We start from the raw sequence: 19,507 nt of genomic DNA on the forward strand, positions 1-19,507 counted from the left end.
GGGTCTTGATATGTAAACCAAGCTGGCCTCAAACTCACAAAACTCCACCTGCCTCTGCCTCCCAAGTACTGAGATCAAAGGTTTGTGCCCCTGGGTTTTTAAAAGCCAGTTCTGACATCCTTGCCCACTCCAGCTTTCCAGTGCCACACTGGCAGCTTGAAATCATCTGTGGTGGGACTGTTTACACCTCAGAATGATGAACACGCCATCCCAGGCTTGCTTCTTCCCACTACGGAGCTGTAAGTTTTTACTGGCTGGTGAACCTCCCCCAGGACAAGGTTGCCTCCTTCTCCGTCATCGGCTCCAGCTCTTCATCTCCAGAAACTGTTCCTGTTCCCTAGCACAAAGCACAAAGCTGGATTTCTGAGAAGCCCTGGGTCAGTTGATAACATGTTCATACCCTCTTCTCCTTAGCTCTGAGGTAGGGCACACCAGGCTTTGTAACTTGAAAGTGTGAATCAGCCAGGATCTGTGTGCCCACAGAGCCTTTCCAACTGCCCAGAGCTGTACCGCACCTGGTGACTTCCCTCCATTGTACATGCCCACGAATAAGGAGCTCCTAGTGCCTCTCTTGAGCCCTCAGCCCCTGTCTATACGCAACAGGTCCTGAGTTGGGAGCATCATGAGACAGCTGAGGCATTAGCCAGGTTTTTAAGATTTCTCTGTAGCTACTAATCAAACAGATAGGAAAAAAAACACACACACACACAAATCTCAAATCTCAATAAGTTTCCAAGAAGCTGGAGTTCATTAAGCGCAGGGGGCAGTCAATAGAGGCTTCCTGGAGCTGGAGAGATGACTCAGCAGCTAAGAGCACTTACTGCTTTTGTAGAGGATCTGGGTTCGATTCCCAGCACAGTGGTTCACAAACATTCATAAATCCAATCGCAAGAGATCTGATGCCCTTCTCTGACCTCTATGAGCATTAAGAACACACATAGTGCACAAACACACACACGCACACGCACACACACACACACACTCAGGTGAAACTCACATACAAAGTGAATAAATCTAATAAATAAAATCCAGTTTAACAGAACGGCTTCACAGTAGTTAGAAAAAATGTCTCGGTGGTTATGAGCATTGGCTGCTTTTCCAGAGGACACAGGTTTGATTTCTAGCACCCACATGACGCTCACAACTGGCTGTAACTCTATTTCCTTTGTATTTGATGCCCTCTTCTGGCCTTCATAGGAACTGCATGCAGTTGGTATACGTGTAAATGCAGGCAAAACACCCAAACACACATGGAGGGAGATGTTAGAACTGGAGACATCAAGTCTTTACACTTGAGGACAAAAGGATAGCATGCTGGGGCTCTCCTGGCGGCAAAGATGAGCGTCAGGGCAGTCTAGTGAAGGTTCTTACCTCGTGGAGTATAGGAGAGTGGGTGAAGGTAGATTCCCCGAACTCAGGAAGGGTGGCCGCCAACCAGCCATCCCCACACAGGCACGCTTTCTGTCTGTCTACTCTGCCCTCTCTCCAGACTCACTCCTCACCACCCCATCTTCAGCTTCAGCTTCTCCTGAGTCGTGACATTTCACACCTCCGTGCCCCTCTGCTTGGCATGCTTTTCCCCCAAACCTTCACCCAACACATTTCTCCTTGACCTTCGAGGCATGGCTCAAAGGTCTCTTTTCAGAAAATCCTTCCTCCCCTCAAACTCCCCAAATGCAAATCAGGGCCCCCCTCCTCTTCCTTTGGGGATTCCATGCCATCATCAAAGGGCGCAACTCCTTCTCCCTTTCTGTGTCCTTATTCCCAGCTGCAGGCTTCTGGAGGGCAGGACGGTCTGTCTTTGTCTCTGCATCTGCCCTCTTCACAGAGCTAGGTGATGTGAGATGCCTTTCTGTATGCTGTGGATATGTTATCTTACCATCGGTTAATAAAGAAGCTACTTTGACCTATGGCAGGGCAGAATGTAGCTAAGCAGGAAATCCAAACAGAGATAGAGGGAGAAAGAAGGCGGAGTCCAGGGAGATGCCAGCAGTCACCCGAGGAATAAGATGCCAGAGCATGCCAGGGAGGCACGTGGCAATACACAGATTATTGGGATTTGGTTAATTTTTTTGTAGAACTAGCCAGTATGAAGCCCAAATCATTGACCAAGCAGTTATAATTAATATGAAACCTTAGAGTGGTTATTCGGGAACTGGTGGGAGGGAGAAACCTTCGGTTAGAGCTGGGCATAGAGCAGAGGCCTGACAAAGGACAAAGTACCGGCCTGGAAATCAGGGAGAGATCCTCTGGGGGTGAAGAAGAGGGAGTCACAGCACATCCCCCAACAATCAGTTTCCTGTGTAGTGAAATGGGTGCCGCAGAGCAGGTGTTTCCGGGGTGTTCCAGCTCTGGAACCGTCCACTCTACAGACCTCGTTGCTATAAACAGAACTGACCGGAACAGGTCGGGCCCCGTGGCTTGGCTCATGTGCACCCCTTTCCTTGGGAGCAGAAGGCCAGTGCCAGGCAGGGATCTGAGCTTGCAGGCGCTTATTAAAGTGAATTGGAGGGCTGGCTGGGTGAGCGATAGCTACAATGACCACCAGCAGCGGGGGGTATGGAGAAGACAAATTGTGAGGGGTCTCCTCAGACATCTAGGAAGGGCCAACCCCACATTCCTCAGATGGCTGGATCAGAGACAGCTCTGGACTGAAGAACTCGCTCATTGGTCGACCCAGATTCATCAGCATTGTCTTCGCATCTAAGAGCTTTGGTGTTAGGTTAATTGGCATTAAAATCATCAAAACACTCTGATTGCACAGCCCTTTACAGTTTTCACATAGATCACTTCATGTGCACACCCTGGGAGCCCTGGAGGTGCAGGCTGGGGCCTCCGCCCTCATAAACTAAGCCTAGAAAGGGCTCAGTGACTCACCCGAGGTCTCGAGGTCTCCGTTAGCTATGGAACCTCGTCCCTTCTGCTTCCGATGCCTTCTTGCCTCAGCCTGCCCTCTGTCCAGATCCCTCTGCACCCTCCCCCACCCAGACATGCTCTCTCCTGAACCCCTTGTCATTCGTTCTCTCTGGAGACATTTGTCACCTCCTCCTGTCTTGGCTTTGTCGATGTGCATGACTTTTCTCTCCCGCATCTAATTTGTACCATAAATTCCTTGGTGGCAGGAGCTTAAGGTACAAATTGTACAAAACACACACACATACTCGCACAAGCACACACACCGCACACACATACAAACACACACATACATGCATCACCAGAAATAATCACCCTGGATGCAAAGGGTGTATTACATAAACAAGTCACCCGGTGAGTTTACGTAGGAGTGAGAGCTTGGGCCACTTTGACTCTGGGGTCCTTGCCCTTGGCCTGTACCCTGGCCCCCAGGGGTGCCAGTTAATAAGTATAGGTCTCCTGTTTCTTTTCTCTGGGTTCCTCTATGTTCAGACTCTGGAGTGAGGTGTGTTAAAACTTAACTATACCCCATCCATAACCTAAAGCATAAGGTTTGACTACAGTACCTTCTGGCTGTCAGGCCACACACGAACAACTCCTCGCTACACCACTTATAGCTAGCCAAGGGATCCCCAGCCAAGGGATCCCCAGCCAAGGGATCACACAGCATCCTGCTTTGATGAAGAAAAAAATGAAACTGTTGGCTTAGGTATCACTGTGGTAGGAACAAAGATCTATGGCCTGGCCACACCTTGCCACTTATTGGCACTTATTCTGTGCATACGTGGTGCCAACGGCCAATATCAGATCAGTATACCCATTATACAGTTGGAAAATGGAGTCATGTTTCAGTGACAGTGAACAGCTGGCTCTCACTCACAGAAGAGATAAGAGGCCCAGCCAGAAACCCAAACAGTCGTATCCTGTCCGCTCTGCCTTACCACTGGGCTCCTTCCTCTCAGGGAAGGTATCCCTGATGCTTGTCACTCCTACCCCAGGTCCTCATGGGATCCGCTCTGATGACTGGAGAGACTCTGAGGAGGCAGTGAGTCTTCCCTTGGCTGTAAAAGACAGGACGGGACATCTGGGCAGTGCACTGGGAGCTGCCATGGGCTGGGGGCCCAACCCCCAGCTTCCAGCTGCCCTTCTCCTGCCTGTGCCCGTGAGGAACACATCTCAGCATGCAGCCTGTAAACCAGGTCCTTCTTGTCTTCTTCCACAGCTGGCTGGGGAAACCAAGATAAAGCCTTAAATGCTTCTCTTGGCCCCTTCTTCAGGGCTTTGATGTGAGAACTCACTGTCTGGACAGATGAGTCACTTGGGATGGGAACACCTGTCTGAGGGTCAGGGTCAAATGGGAGGTAGCTGTGACGGGAAGGACGTGTGTCCGGGAAAGGAGGGGATGGACAGAGAGTCGGGGGTGCTACCACCACAATGTAGCACATATACTCCGTAAACAGGGCCACCCATAGAGGCTGAGCAAACACAGGAGCAATTGGTTGCTGGCAGGCCCATGGAGACTCCTGGCTAGAGGAGGCTTCCTCCCAGAATTATCCAAACTGTTGGTTTCTTGAGGCCAAACCATAGAGAGAACCTGGCAGACTGGCTGTTCTGTAGACAGTGAGGACCCCTTCACCTGGGCAGCGTTCACTTTTGCTGGGTTCCCAGCATCTCCAATACTGCCTGCCATAGAGCATGCTCTTAGTAAAATATGCTGAGTAAATTGGCTTCTTAGCCCTTAACCCACAATGACGAAAGAAGAAAATCTTTAACAGTTTCTCAGACACAAAGCAGGCTCCAGAACCAGCTAAGGTATCAGCCAGACCCAGGTAGACAAGGCTTCCTGTCTCCCTGGGTAGACAGGAAAAGGGGGCGCATAGCCACTCTGGAGTCTGGGGAACGAGCCACCTGCAGGAAGGGTGAGAAGCAACCGTGGGACCTGACAGGGTTCTGACCTGAGCACACTGAGCCCACCACATCAGACCTGTCACCAAAGAGAGAAGGACCTGGAGGCCCACACACCAGATACAGCCTTAAGATTGGGCCCTACAGGCTCAGATTTGCTCTGCTCCTCCCTCTATGGTGGAGCCACCTATGGAGGATTGGTGAGGAGTGTGGCACCCTCTGCTGGTGGCACATGCGCATAGTCTTGCATTCAAGGAAGTCTGACACACACACATGCGCGCACACACACACACACACACACACACACACACGAACGCATGCATGTGCACATACACACACATACAGAGGAACAGAATCTGAACTTGCCAACTCGACATTCAGCCATATGATATTTTGAAAAGTGATATTTTGATCTTTGGAGTGTGGGGAAGCCCTCTGTACCCCACTGTGTGGCCCTAGCTAACTAGAAACTTGCTATGTCAATCACATTGGCCTCAAATAGCACAAAGGTAGCTTCTATCTGTCAAGTTTGGAGTTTGCTAGCACCTTGTAGAAAAGGCCCACGCCCTCCTAACCCCGGTGAGGACAGCACAATGCTTGTGAGAGGCAAGGCTGGACAAGGGCACAGAACTGCCTCAGGGCTGCCTTTACTCGCCAGAAAAACAAACTGGCAGGCGACCTCATAACCTCACACATCTTAAGGACAAGCTGGGTGCCCCAGGTCTCTTCACCTGTGCTCTTCTCCTGACCGACCCTTTCTCCATTTCAGCCGGACGTAAACCAGCCGCCCCCTCAGGGTCTCCTGCTGTCCCCCTTACAATGGCAGTCACAGCCTCAGCTCACATATTACCACTGCCAGTGAGAGAGAAGCCCTGTGTCCCCTCACTGCACCAGAGGACACACCCAGGACCAAGGCGCCAGATCCGGTGCTCTGCCGAGATGCAGGCCAGGCAGCCTTCGCCCACCCCTTGCCTGTCTCCTTTCACTCCCGGTAAAGGTGAAAAGCTGGAGGGTTGCTATGGACACATGGCTGCGTGCTCCCTCCTCAGCAATAATCCAAAGCTGTCCTCCCTGCTGGAGACCGGGTCTCTAATTGCCAAGCCTGGGAGGCAGCCTGGATGCTTTCCACGAGGGACTGACCAGCTGAGAGCCTGAGGACGAGATGGGCTGTGGAAGGAAGGAGAGGAACAAGATGGAAATCGCCTGGAATTGGAGGCAACAAGCTTGCCCTATGCCGGGAGACCTGACAAAACAAATGTCGGTTTAGCCAGAACTAGAAAAGCAATAGTGTCTATACAGGCTCCCCATCAAATCGGACACTTAATTGCTCCAGCCAGTGTCCCTCAGTGAGGGTCCAAGCAGGGTCTGTGGAAAGACCTTCATGGCCCTTTGGCTAAACAGGACAGCCATGGGTAAGCATGTTCCTGGATCCCTGGCTACTTACTACGCCACCCTGTGGGCAGAAGTCCCCCAGGTCCCCACTTGCCCCTCATTTGTACAGCTGAAAATCAGGTCACTTGCATCTCCGCTAGCCACTCTCCCCAACCACGGACTCAGAGAACGCGCCCTGCGTGGGTTCCGGCTATATGACAAAAGTTGTCACCTTTAATGTCGCCACGACCATGTGACCAGAGCATATCACTGTCCTGAAAACCTTCCCTAGGACATCGGGACATCATGCCATTCTGTTCCGCACATTAGGATCAGAGGTTTTTCTCCACAATGACGTCACCACAGAGCTACACCTTCTATTGGGACCTGGACACCAAGACCGTGCCACAGACTCAAGTCCCATGGAAAGCGTCCCACTCCTGCTGTGAGCAAGACTAAGTGGCCGAATGCTTCAGAGCTCTCGGTGGCCACACAGAACCTTCCAGGAGAGGACGTAGAGGAAGGCATGTTGGCCCTAAAGTCACTGCATGAATTCCAGGGCGGCCTTCTGGAAGCCGCGTGCGTCTCCCTCAGAGCCTGTGATAAGTGACTCGGCACAAAGAGGACAAAGTTAGCTTTGCGAGTTTATCGCCCCTCCCCCGTCACTCCTAGAAGAACGTGAACAGGCTAGGGATCCTTGAGATGGGCAGATGGAAGACTTACATGTCTGTGCATATGAATAAAAAATGTGTGTAAAAGGATTGGAGGCAAGACAGAGCCATTTGCCAGTGTCTCTCTGTGTGAGGTCATTCCGGTTGTCCCCATTCATAGTGACACTAGGACCCAGGCATGGGAACCTGCCCCAGATTCAATAGCGTCCAGTCTCAGGTCCAGCACCCTTGTCTTTCTCCTTTCCATCCACCATTCAGAAAGGATGGTAGTGATGGGCGCCTTTAATCCCAGCACCCAGGCAGAGGCGGGTGGATCTCTCAGAATTCCAGGCCAGCCTGGTCTATAGAACTCCTTCTAGGACAGATAAGGCTACACAAAGAAACCCTGGGGGGGGGGGGGACGACAGAATGGGGATAAGATAAATAAGGCCACGCGTCCCAGAAAGAATGCGTACCAAGTAAAAGCCATGACTCTAGCTGGGAGGTTTTTCCTATCTACTCTGCTATTTCCAAAGCTATGTGCCCAGGGTTGCTTCCCTGACAAATTGCTGCTCCCACGGCCTGTGCCCCATCCTTGGAGCTCCCGGGCTCCCTGATGAGTGTGAATCCTCTCTGTGTGCAGTGCTTTCTACAAACCTAGTGAGTGAGTCTCCTGGAGACCCCCAAGAACTGGCAAATGTGAACCCCCAGAGCAGAGAGGACAGTGGCTTGTAGCATCTCTCCTTCTTCTCTCTAGCCAAAAGAGCTAGAAAAAGGGCAAGAGCAGAGCCCTGGGCAAACGCCTGCCGGCTTCCAGCACCCGACACCAACTGTCTATTGTCATTTCCAGCAACATCAGCCTTTACTCTGGCCAGTGGGGCACTTCAGCACCTCCCAACATGGTCAGACTGGCCATCGACTTCCCCATGCCCATGGAGAGGTTCAGGCTGCCCAGAGTTCCAAGCCAGGAGGCTCAGCTGATCAATACTCTAGCATAGAGAAGAGGCCTGCAAGAAACCCTGAGTTTGGGTTTAGGAAGTTGATTTGGGTGGCGCTGGCAGCAGAGGCAAGAGAAAAGCAAATATCTCTTAAGCTGGCCAGTCAACTCCAACTGAAGAGACTGGCTTCCCAGATAGCGGTGTGGCTAGGGACCGAGTATGGCTTTGTTTTCTTATCTCAGTTTTCGTCTCATGCTACTGGGGATGAAACCCCGAGCCTTGCACATAGGAGGCAAACATTCTCCCACCGAGCTCCACTCTTCCACACCATTTCACTGTCTTCACAGTTGCCCAGACTAGTCTCAAACTCACGGTCCTTCTGCCTCAGTAAGTCCTGAGTATCTATAAGCATAGACAGACAGGTGCCACCAGGCCTGGCTCTGAAGGTATTTCTCTAACTGAAGAGGGAGCTTGAATCAAAACTTCAAAAGGTCTTCCCATGGCACACTCACCTTCAGCCATGCCCTGTGTTAGAAAAGGGTGGGGAGAGGGCTGATTGCTGTTGCCAAGGACATCTCCGAACATCCATGTGCTTGGTTGTGCCCACCCAAAGAGAGAAGTTAGGTTTCTTTAAGCTCCTGTCCCTTGTCCCTGTGAGAGTCCATAAGCCTTCCCAACTGATGCCCTAGATCAGTAATTCTCAACTTCTGAGTTTCAAATTATTTGGAGGCCAAATGACCCTTATACAGGGGGGCACACATCAGACATCTTGCATATTTGCATTATGATTCATGACTGTAGCGAAACTGCAATTATAAAGTAGCAACAAAAATAATTTTATGGTTGGGGTTACCACAACGGTATTCAAGGGTCTCAGCACTAGGGAGGTTAAGAACACTGAGCAAAAGAATATTTGGACTCGGCTATCCTAGCCCAACTCAAAGCACACCCATGCCGTTTCCAGGCTGCCTTGCTTCTCTTCTGTCACCTCACCCCGGGCCATCGAAAGGGCAGTCAGTAGCTTTGCCAAGAGACACAGAGAAGAGAGGGGAAGCGTGCATCCATGTGGCAGTTTGTCAGCTCTGCCACAAAAGACAACACTGGGGGAGGCAGTGGAAGCCAATGACTCAAAGCAGGTTCAGGGATTATCTGCCGTTTCCAGTTATCCACGGCCCTAGTCACCATAGAGAATCGAGAATCGGGTGTATCCTCCTCCCCCTCAACTCCATTGCTGGCATTAGAGATGGGATTTGTACTTTGAACAACTGTGGGTAAAGGACTCAGAACGGTTTCTGTGTGAAATTTCTCCAGCACTGAAATGTCATTAAGTAGCTCCCTGCACCTGGCACCTCTCGGTCCCTTTAAAAATAGCTGGAAGATAAGCACATCTAAGGAGGAGAGGAACTGACAATTATGAGCATCCATGTGTACTCAGTACTCATTCTGACCCAAGGAAGCGTCAGCTCGGAGAAGGGGGCTGCTCCCCTGTGGTGTGCTCTGTGGGACTGCAAACCTGGTGCTCCAACATGGAGACTATCAGCTCCAGCTTTACCTCATCACCCCGACCCTCATAATTCATGAGGGGGGCATCCGGCCTCTCTGTATCTACTAAGATGCTTTAAATCTCCAGGAGAAAACAAAAACAACTCAAGTGTGGCTATTAACTCCTCCCCTGGGAGCTAGAAGTCTCATTAATTGGTAGCACTTGTGACCAGAACATGATTCTTTTGGGGTTCTGATCCTCCATCCCCAGCATGCTGATCATAACATAGGCAGGCATTCCATTCGGGTTTGGAGACAACCAGGGAAATTCTGCCCTGTATGAATCTCTACTTAATAATAGAGGAAAAGGCCCTAGAAGCCCCTGGACTTTCTTTCCCATCTCACAAAATGGGTCACATACTCAGACCTAAATCACTCATTGGCAAAAGGTGGGGGTATAACCACATTGTGGGGGGCTGAGCCGGAATCTAGAGCACAGCTGGCTCCTGGACAGGCAGGCGCTGGGTCACCCAGGCCACCAGGTGACTTAGTCTGTACTTCTTTACAGAGTTCTTCCCCTGGGGCAGCTCCGCAGTCCGAGCCCAGAAGACATGATCTGTGTCCCTGCAGCTTAGATAGGAAGGAGTGAGGCAGTGGCTTGCACCCAAATGAGAACCTGCCGGCCCTGCAAACTGTACAGAGGACACACACACTCGCACACACACACACACACACACACACACACACACACGACTGACTTTGCTAGAGAGACTTGGGAAAGAAATCTTATTAGATTTGTTCTATCACAGACCAGGGAGACAAAGTCTTTTGTGAAACCTATGAGCAAGCGATGCGAACATCTGCCTGGTGCTGGGGTCTTTAATATCCTGGAGGAAGCCCGATGACTATCTGCCTGGATGTGTTTCCGCCTGGTAGAGACACGTGGGAGCAGGGAGAAGGAGCCTTGTGTTCCTGCATACAAATCCAGACTCTAGAAGGCCAGGCACAAGGACAGCAGCCGGGTTCAACATACCCCAACTCTGCCCTCTCCAAATGCCCTTAAAGCCAAGCTGAAGGGGACTTTGAAGGTTACCCCAAAGTGAGCAAGAGATCTGAGAAGGAATGTGGGTGAGGTGAGTCAGGAGGTGGCACACATCTTTAGTCTCCGCACCCCTAGTCCCAGGCGGATCTCTGTGAGCTCGAGGCCAGCCTGGTCTACAGAGTGAGTTCCAGGACAGCCAGAGCTGTAGAGAGACCCTGTCTCAAAAAAACAAAAGACAGACGGTTAGTTCAGAGGGAGAGCAAGGAAATGTGGGGCAGAAGGAAAAGATGAGGAAGCAGGAAGATGACAAACAGCTGTGGAAAGCAGGACAGAAGGACATTCTGGAATGAGGGAAAGACAGCAGGAAACAGAAGGTGCCCAACATGCCCTCCTGTCGACTGTCCCTTAACACCCCCAGGCCTGGGTCTCCCTGGGGAGCATCCTTGCTTCTGCAGGAGGATGGACATCCAGGACTCACAGTTCTCCCAGCCCAGCAGGATCCAGACATTTCCAGTTCCTGCATCTAGGGGCCCTGCTGGGTGGATGTGCAGACGACCTGCCCATCACTGAAAGGAAGGCAGAATAAGAAAAGAGCCAGGCCTCAAAGAAGTGTTGTCACGGCAAGCTCTGACCTTTGAACCCCGCTCCCCACCCGGGTTTCCTGGCTGGGAAGAAAACAGCAGGGTTATATAAATAATCCACAGTCTGACTTCCTTACAGCGCGTGTCTCTAAAGCTATTTCCCAAGGCTCCATCTCCCTCTGCTTCCTGGCTAGAGAACGCTGATTCAACCCCTCAAGACCTGTTGAAATGGTGCTCGTGTATAAGACTTATCTGGCCTCCACATCCCCAAACTGGGTCAGTTACTCCCTTTGCTGAGCAACCCACATCACATTGTCAATACAGTGTTTATGTCTGGGACAGTGCCAGGAGCACACTAGGAACTCCATATTGGTTACATGAATGGGTACACAAATAAATAAGTCTGCCTCCTGACTAGATCGAGAAACTGCTCAACTTGGATTTAACTAAACTGACTCACAGAACTTCTTAGCAAGGGAAAGCTAAGGGCCCACCTTGCGTGGTTAATTACAAAATCACCAACAGTCATTAAATTTATTTTTTATTATTAATTAATCTATTTGTTTATAAAAATTTCCACTTCCTCCCCTCCTCCCCCTACCCTCCCATTCTCCCCACTCCCTCTCCTCCTCCCCCCCGACTCCCACCCCTCCTTCCTCTTCAGTCCTAAGAGCAGTCAGGGTTTCCTGCCCTGTGGGAAGTTCAAGTTCCTCCCCTCTCCCATTAAATTTATTTTTATATCCTTAAGAAAGCTTTCTGACTGGAGAGATGGCTCAGTGGTTAAGAGCATTGCCTGCTCTTCCAAAGGTCCTGAGTTCAATTCCCCACAACCACATGGTGGCTCACAACCATCTGTAATGGGGTCTGGTGCCCTCTTCTGGCCTGCAGACATACACAGAGGCAAACTATTATATACATAATAAATAAATAAATAAATAAATAAATAAATAAATAAATAGTTATTTTTTTTAAAAGGTTGGGGAGCTGGAGAGATGACTCAGCAGTTAAGAGCACTGGCTGCTCTTCCAGAGGACTCAGGTTTGATTCCCAGCACCCACGTGGCAGCTCACAACTGTCTGTAACCCCTGTTCCAGGGGATCAGATTTCCTCACACAGACAGACAGGTAAACAAGTGCTGGATAGTGGTAGCATGTGCTTTAATCCCAGCACTCGGGAGGCAGAGGCAGGTGGATCTCTGTGAGTTCAAGGCCAGCCTGGTCTACAGAGGCCAGCCAGGACAGCCAAAGATACACAGAGAAACCCTGTCTGGAAAAACCAAACCAACCAAACAAACAAAAACAACATGTAAAGAAAACAGCAATGTACATTAAACAAAAAGAAAAAGAGATTCGTTTAAAAAAAAAAAAAGCTTTCTGATTTATGGTGTGGTGGTTTCAAAGAAAATAACCCACAAAGGAAGTGGCACTATTAGGATGTGTGGCTTTGTAGGAATGGGTGTGGTCTTGTTGGAGGAAGTGTGTCACTGTGGGGGCAGGCTTTGAGGTCTCTTTTACTCAAGCTTTCCTCAGTGTAACCCTGAGTCCACCTCCTGTTGCCTTCTGATCAAGATGTAGTGAGTGCCATGTCTGCCTACACACCACCATGTCTGTCTCACGCCACCATGACCTGCCCCCTGCTGTGATGATAAGGGACTGGACCTCTGACACTGTCAGCTGCCACCCCAATTAAATGCTCTTCTTATAAAAGTTGCCGTGGTCATGAAGTCACTTCACAGCAATAGAAATCCTAACTAAGACAGATGCCAGTTTACAAATACAAAAGAGGGCTTGACTTTGCTTTGATATGGACGTATGTATGTGCATGCTTCCACGTATGTGTTGGGGGCAGGAGAGAGGAATGTTGAAACAGTTTTGCTGTATATCCCAAGCTAGCCTGGAACTCACAATAGAGCCCAGGCTGACTTAACCTCAAGACGCTCCTGCCTCTGCCCCCTGAATGCTAGCAGCTCTTATGCCCAGCATAGAGGGTTCTAATAAACTTGCCTCTCTGAAGTCTCATGATAAATACTTTCTCGTTATAAAAATGTTGAAAAAAGAACTGGGCATGTTGTCCTGTGCCTGTAAGTCTAGCACTCAGGAGGGAGGAGGTTTTGACAAGTTAGTTCAAGGCCAGCCTGGGCTACTCATTAAGTTCCACGCTAACAAGACGAGAGAGAGAGACAGAGAGAGAGACAGAGAGAGAGATAGGCAAAGAAAGGAAGAGCCCAGAGACCAGCAGATAGCTCTGCGGTGAAGTGTTTGCTGCAAAAGCCCTTCAACCTTAGTCTGACGTCCAGAGTCACCATATAGCATGGTCCTCCACCTCAGCAAGTGCGCCCTGGCATATGTGAGCACACAGGTACCTTACAGCATGGTCCTCCAGCCTCAGCAGGTGCACTATGGCATGTGTGGGCACATGGGCATCCTACAGCATGGTCCTCTACCTCAGCAGGTGCACCATGGCATGTGTGTGCACACGGGCAGACTACAGCATGTTCCTCCAGCCTCAGCAGGTGCACCATGGCATGCTTGTGCACACGGGCACCCTACAGCATGGTCCTCTACCTCAGCAGGTGCATTGTGGCATGCTTGTGCACACGGGCACTCACAATTAATAATATTTTTAATTAGAAAAAAGGGAAAATAAGAGAAATAAATACAAGGGAACTCTCTCTGGAAGCAGCAAAATCAAGTGTAATGCAACCCTAGCATCCCAGACATCACCAATATTCTGGGTAGCTCAGTGACTTGCCTCACGTGCTGACTCTGGACCTGGATGCATAGGAGCCTGTGAGCCCAAGGAGCCTGGGCACCTGTCTTGTTCTTCACCCAGAACCAGCACAGAGCCTGATATGGGACCTGTGCTCAGACACCTCAACATATGACTGCAGCCTCTTTCTTATGTGGGTTAAACTCTATCACTGCAGACCTCTGGGAAAAATTGAACATCCCCTGTTTGTGTTAGACAAATAGCCCAAGTCCTTGGGGAAAAAGTGACATAGTCACATTACACCCCCAGCCAAGAGAGAAACATCATTGAGTGATGGTGAACTGCTGAGATGCACCTCCTACTCCCCAAGTCTTCCCCCAACACACATACATACACATACACAGACACACACAGAGACACACAGACACACACACATACACGCACAGACACACACACAGACACACACAGACACACACGCACGTACACAGATACACACAGACACAGACACACATACACACACACACAAACACACACATATACACACACAGACACACACGCACACACACTTCCCTACTTGTGTTCCTCTGCTGCTGCTGGGACAAGCAGAGCCAACCAGTGGAGCCAATTGTAAACTCCTCAACAGCTTCCTGTCATCACGGAGGCACAACCCATGTGCTGGCTGTCCAAACTGCAGATACCTCAGAAGCCCGAATGTCTTTCCCCTACTCTCTCTCTGCAGACATTGCTAGGGACCCTGCCTTACTCACATAGAAATTACAGGTGGGTAATGTGGGCGACCACCTTGAGGAGCCATGTCTCAAACATACTTGGTCTGCCTCTCCAAACAGACAAAAGCATCCGTCATAAAACACAACCCCCCTTCATGAGACTGCACAGTCCCCTCGGTATCACCCCTACTCCCCACAAACTTCTGCACACTGCCAGCCCTTTCCCATCTCCTTCCAGTTCTCAGAGTCAAATCTGCTCAGTTCAGGGCTTCACAAGGGTCTGGGATGCCACCAAGTCCTCTCACCTCCTTGCTTGGTCATATATTACTCTTCAGTCCTCGAATCCCTGTATAAACCAAGCTTCCTCGGGAAAGGCATCCTGACTCCTCAGCTGAGACAGCCCCATGTTGTGTCTCCCACTGAGACACTGACCTCACCTCTCCAGGACTCCTAATCAAGCAGGATGCCCTGTGTCAGCCTCCCTCCCCTCCCCCAACAACTCCGCTAAACAGGACCACCAAAGAACATTTTATCCCCAACCACTCTGCGATCATGACAGTACAGTGAGGTGTTATCACGGTAGAGGGAGCTGGGTTGGGTAAGCCGTGAAAGACAAGGATTCCAGAACTAACTGTGGTCTGCACCCCAGGCAGAGCAAAGGCTTTAGGGGTTGGTTATACCGGAGACATTAGAAACAATTTCACATGGCTTGGGTTCACCAAACCATGACAGCAGGATAAGAGATGGCCAGCAGTGGCAGACGTGGCGCTTCAGGAAACCAGAGCAGGAGAGTTACTGTGAGTTCAAGGCCAGCCTCGCCCCCCCGTCTCAGGGTGTCCATTGCTGTGAAGAGACACCAAGACCATGGCAACATTTCATTGGGGTGGCATCTTACAGTTTCAGAGGTTCAGACCATTATCATCGTGACGGAGAACATGGCAGCATGCAGGCAGATGTGGTGCTGGAGCTGAGAGCGCTACAACTTGCAGGCAACAGGAAGTCAACGGAGACACTGTGATATCCTGAGCATAGGGAACCTCAAAGTCTACCCCCCAACAGAGACACACTTCCTCCAACAAGGCCAGAACCACTCCAACAAAGCTGTAGCACCCAACACTGCCACTCCCTTTGGGGGACATTTTCTTTTCTTTTTCTTTTGTTTGTTTTGGGGATTTGTTGGTTTTTTGTTTTTGTTTTGTTTTGTTTTTTGAGACAGGGTTTCTTTGTGTAGCAGCCCTAGCTGTCTTGGAACTAGCATTGTGGACCAGGCAGGCCTCAAACTCACAGAGATCTGCTTGCCTTTGCCTCCTGAGTGCTGAGATTAACAGTGTATGCCACCACCACTCAGCAAAGCTGGGGACATTTTCTTTCAGGGCACTGTAACCACAGAATAAGTTGCAGGCCAGCTTGGGCTACAGAGTCTCAAATTTTAATAATAAAAAATAAATGACTGAGAAATTCAAAAGAAATCTGACCCAGAGACCGTTGCCAAGACATGAAAGAGCACCAGCAGGCCCAGGCTGGACAGCAAGCTCCTCAAAAAGCGCATGGCTGCATGGCTGAGAAAGGATGCACAAGCATTGGTCTGGAGATGTGCACACCACCTAAATAACCAGGGCCCAACATAAATAGGTACAGAGAGAAACTGGGAAGGCATTGGAAAATAAGAGTGACATACTGGGAGACAAAATGATGCAGGGTAAAGAGAGACGAGACTTCCCCAGTTCTTGTCTTGAGCAGCCTATGGAAGTACATCTCCACACTTAGGAATCAGGGAGAAGCAAAGATCTGACAGGAAGACACCCTCCCTTGTGACAAAAGATTATAGTTGGGGTCTGTGCAGCATGACACCTCCCTCTCAGGAGGGATCACCAGGGAGCACCTCAGTTTAGCAAAGTTAATGAGCACTCTGGCTTCAGAACACCAGGCCACAGAGGACTGAGAAGAGGGGAAGTGCCCAGGTCAGCTACTGCAGGGATGCGGAGATGCGAAGGGGGCATGCAAAGGGTGATGGGAAGTCTCCTGAGGAGACTGATGGGCTGGAATGTGGGGAGTGTTGCAGCCAGGGTAGGAAGCAGGGGCTTTGGGGTTGATAGGAAAGAAAAGCCGAAGTAGAGTGGAGAAAAGGCTGGGTGGCACCTAAAGCCGGGTCCGGGAAGCCTGGAAGCCATTCGAGCAGCTCAGAGTTCAGTCAGAAGTTAGCGTGTCACCACGGGAGGGTTTAAACAAAGCCATGATATGGTCAGATATGACCATGTTGGGAGATGTCAGGAGGCGAGAAACAGACACAGACTCCTCCCTGGTGGATGCTGTGCTCATCCTTCTTTGTAACAAAACCCAATTTCTGTTCAGGGGCTTCATCCTCGTGGGGTCGCAGGTCTCGAAGGAAAGTTCCATATTCTCATATTACCTTAGTCTAAGGCGTCCATGACGGTCCCATTCCCCTCAACAGTTACTGGCTTGGGGTGGGCAAGGGACAGCCAATGAAGGAAAGGGACATTTCTGAGACTTCTGGAAAATGTCTCCTCCTTTTTTCCCTACTACTGAGCACTGGAACTGGGCCTAGATCCCCAATCCTCCTTGTTTACTTTTGATTTTGACAGACACTAAGTTTCCCAGGCAGGCCTTTAACTTGTAATCCTCCTGCCTCGGTCTCCCAAGCAGTTAGGATTGCATGCCTGTGCTACCAAGCCCAGATTTCCTTCATTCTTGATGTTGCAGGGTCTGTGGGTGATGCCTGAGTCTATGGCGGCTATCTCGAGTCCATGAGCAGAGTTTGCACAAGAGAACGGATGAGGACCACAGACAAAGATAGAGTAGGGTGCTTGACAACACCCCGGGTTACTGAAAGGGGCAGCTCTGATGATTCCTTCCTTCATGCTTCTTACGAAGCTAGTGTTCACACCCTGTAACCTCTCCTACTGAAGCCAGCGTGGGCTGAGTTTCCCATTATCTGAATCTTAAATCATCAACTCAGAAGGCAAGAACAGACATTGCATTGGTTACTTTCCTATTGTTATGATAAGACACCATGACCAAGGAAACTTAAGAAAGAAAAGGTTTATTTATGCTTAGAGCTCCGGAGAGATAGGAGGCCATGATGGCAGAGAATCTGGGCAGCAGACAGCAGACATGGCATCAGGAACATCTGAGTGCTCACATGTCAAAAACCCAGAAACAGAACAGAGAGAACAAATGGGGAATGGCGGATAGCTCTGAAACCTCTGAGCCTGCCCTGGCCACATACTTCCTCCAGCAAAGTCACACCTCCCACGCCTACCAGCTGGGAACCAAGTACTCCAGCATCTAAGTTCAAGGGGGAACATTCTCATTCAAACACCACAGACATCATGACTATGTTGGCTGGATTTATGTCAACTGGACACAGCTATGGTTCATTTTGAGAGAGGGAACCTCAACTGAGAAACACCCACACCAAACTGGTTTGTGATCAGTCCTTTAGGGCCCTTTCTTGATTGATGATTGGTGTGGTACAGCTCACTGTGGGTGGTGCCACCCCTGGGCTGGTGGTCCTGGATGCTGAAAACAGGCTGAACAAGCCATGAAGAGTAAGCCAGGAAGCAGCATTCCTCCACAGCTTCTGCATCGGTTCCAGCCTCCAAGTGCCATGCTGACTTCCCTGAGTGATGAGTGTGGCCTGAGAGCTGTGAGCTGAGTTGGCTGTGGTACAGCAGCACAGCCTCTAAGACTATGACGCTCATCAAGAGAGCCACAGAGAAGACGAACCTAAAATGGACTGTCTGATGCCATAATCCTTCCTAGGGAGGAAAGGGCTTATGTCAGCTTAATCTTTGTAGTCCATCACTGAGGGAGGCCAGGGAAGAAGCTGAAAGCAGGAACGTGGAAGTGGGAAGTGGAGCAGGGACTAGGGAAGATGATGCTTACTGACTTGGTCCCCTGGGACAAAGTACCCTAAAACATGTGGTTTATCTAACAAATGTCCTTTATCAGTCCTCTCTCTCTCTCTCTCTCTCTCTCTCTCTCTCTCTCTGTTTTTTTGGTTGTTTGATTTTTTGTTTTTTGAGACAGGGTTTCTCTGTGTTATGATGTTATGATGTGGTGTTATGATGTAGGAGGATCATCTATCTATGTGTTACTTTCATTGGTTAATAAAGAGACTGCCTTGGCCTTTGATAGGACAGCAGCTTAAATAGGAGGAGCAGACAGAACAGAATGCTGGGAAGAAGGGAAGTGAGGCAGATGTCATAGCTCTCCTCTCCAAGATGAACATGGGTTAGAATCTTCCCGGTAAGCCATGACCTCGTGGTGCTACACACATTATTAGAAATGGGTTATTTAATATATGAGAGTTAGCTAATAAGGGGCTAGAGACAATGGGCCAGGTAATGTTTAAATGAATACAGTTTCTGTGTAATTATTTCAGGTATAAACTAGCCAGGGAGCTGGAATCCCGGTGGGAATGCAGCCCGCCACTCCTTTTACAACAGTGTTATGCCCAAGTTACTCATCCCCAAATGAATTCACAGGGTCCAGATTCCAATGGAAATTACATAAGGGTCTTTATTTTACAAACTTGAGTTTGGACCACACTTCCATCACACCAACACAATGGGTGAAGGAAGTGCAGTGGCAAGTCCAGGGAAGGGGAGATGCCATCATCAGGGGAGTTCATGTACTGCCATCTTGGGATTGGGTAAGGAGGGCATAGGATAAGGTAGTTTCTGAAACCATTGGTCAGTTTTTGGGCGCGAAAATCCTAGCAAAGAGGTATTAATAGCTGACAAGGTGTCATCAAGGACAGGATGCCTCCTGGGAACATCTGGACCTCGTTAAATGCTATGACCCTGCCCCCTAGCTCCTTAATTGGCTATTTTCAGGGTATCTGTTTAAATTGCTGCTATTGCTGCACATTCCTGGAGCTGGGATCTGCCCCTGCTCGTTATATGGCTTAAGATGAAATCCCTCCTTTAAAACAGCATTCGCAAAGTCAGATCCTCACACTGGCTATCCTGGAACTCACTCTGTAGATCAGGCTAGCCTTGAACTCACGGACACCCGCCTGCCTCTGCCTTCCGAGTGCTGGGATTAAATGCCTGGTTGCAGAAGCAAACACAGTGGTATGACTTTAGTGTGCCCAGTGCATAAAAGTGTTCCCTGGGGCTGGAGGGCTGGCTCAGGAGTTAAAAGTGGGGACTATTCTTGCAGA

The sequence above is a fragment of the Myodes glareolus genome, chromosome 17 (assembly GCF_982192425.1).
Source record: "Myodes glareolus chromosome 17, mMyoGla1.1, whole genome shotgun sequence".
Taxonomy (NCBI): domain Eukaryota; kingdom Metazoa; phylum Chordata; class Mammalia; order Rodentia; family Cricetidae; genus Myodes; species Myodes glareolus.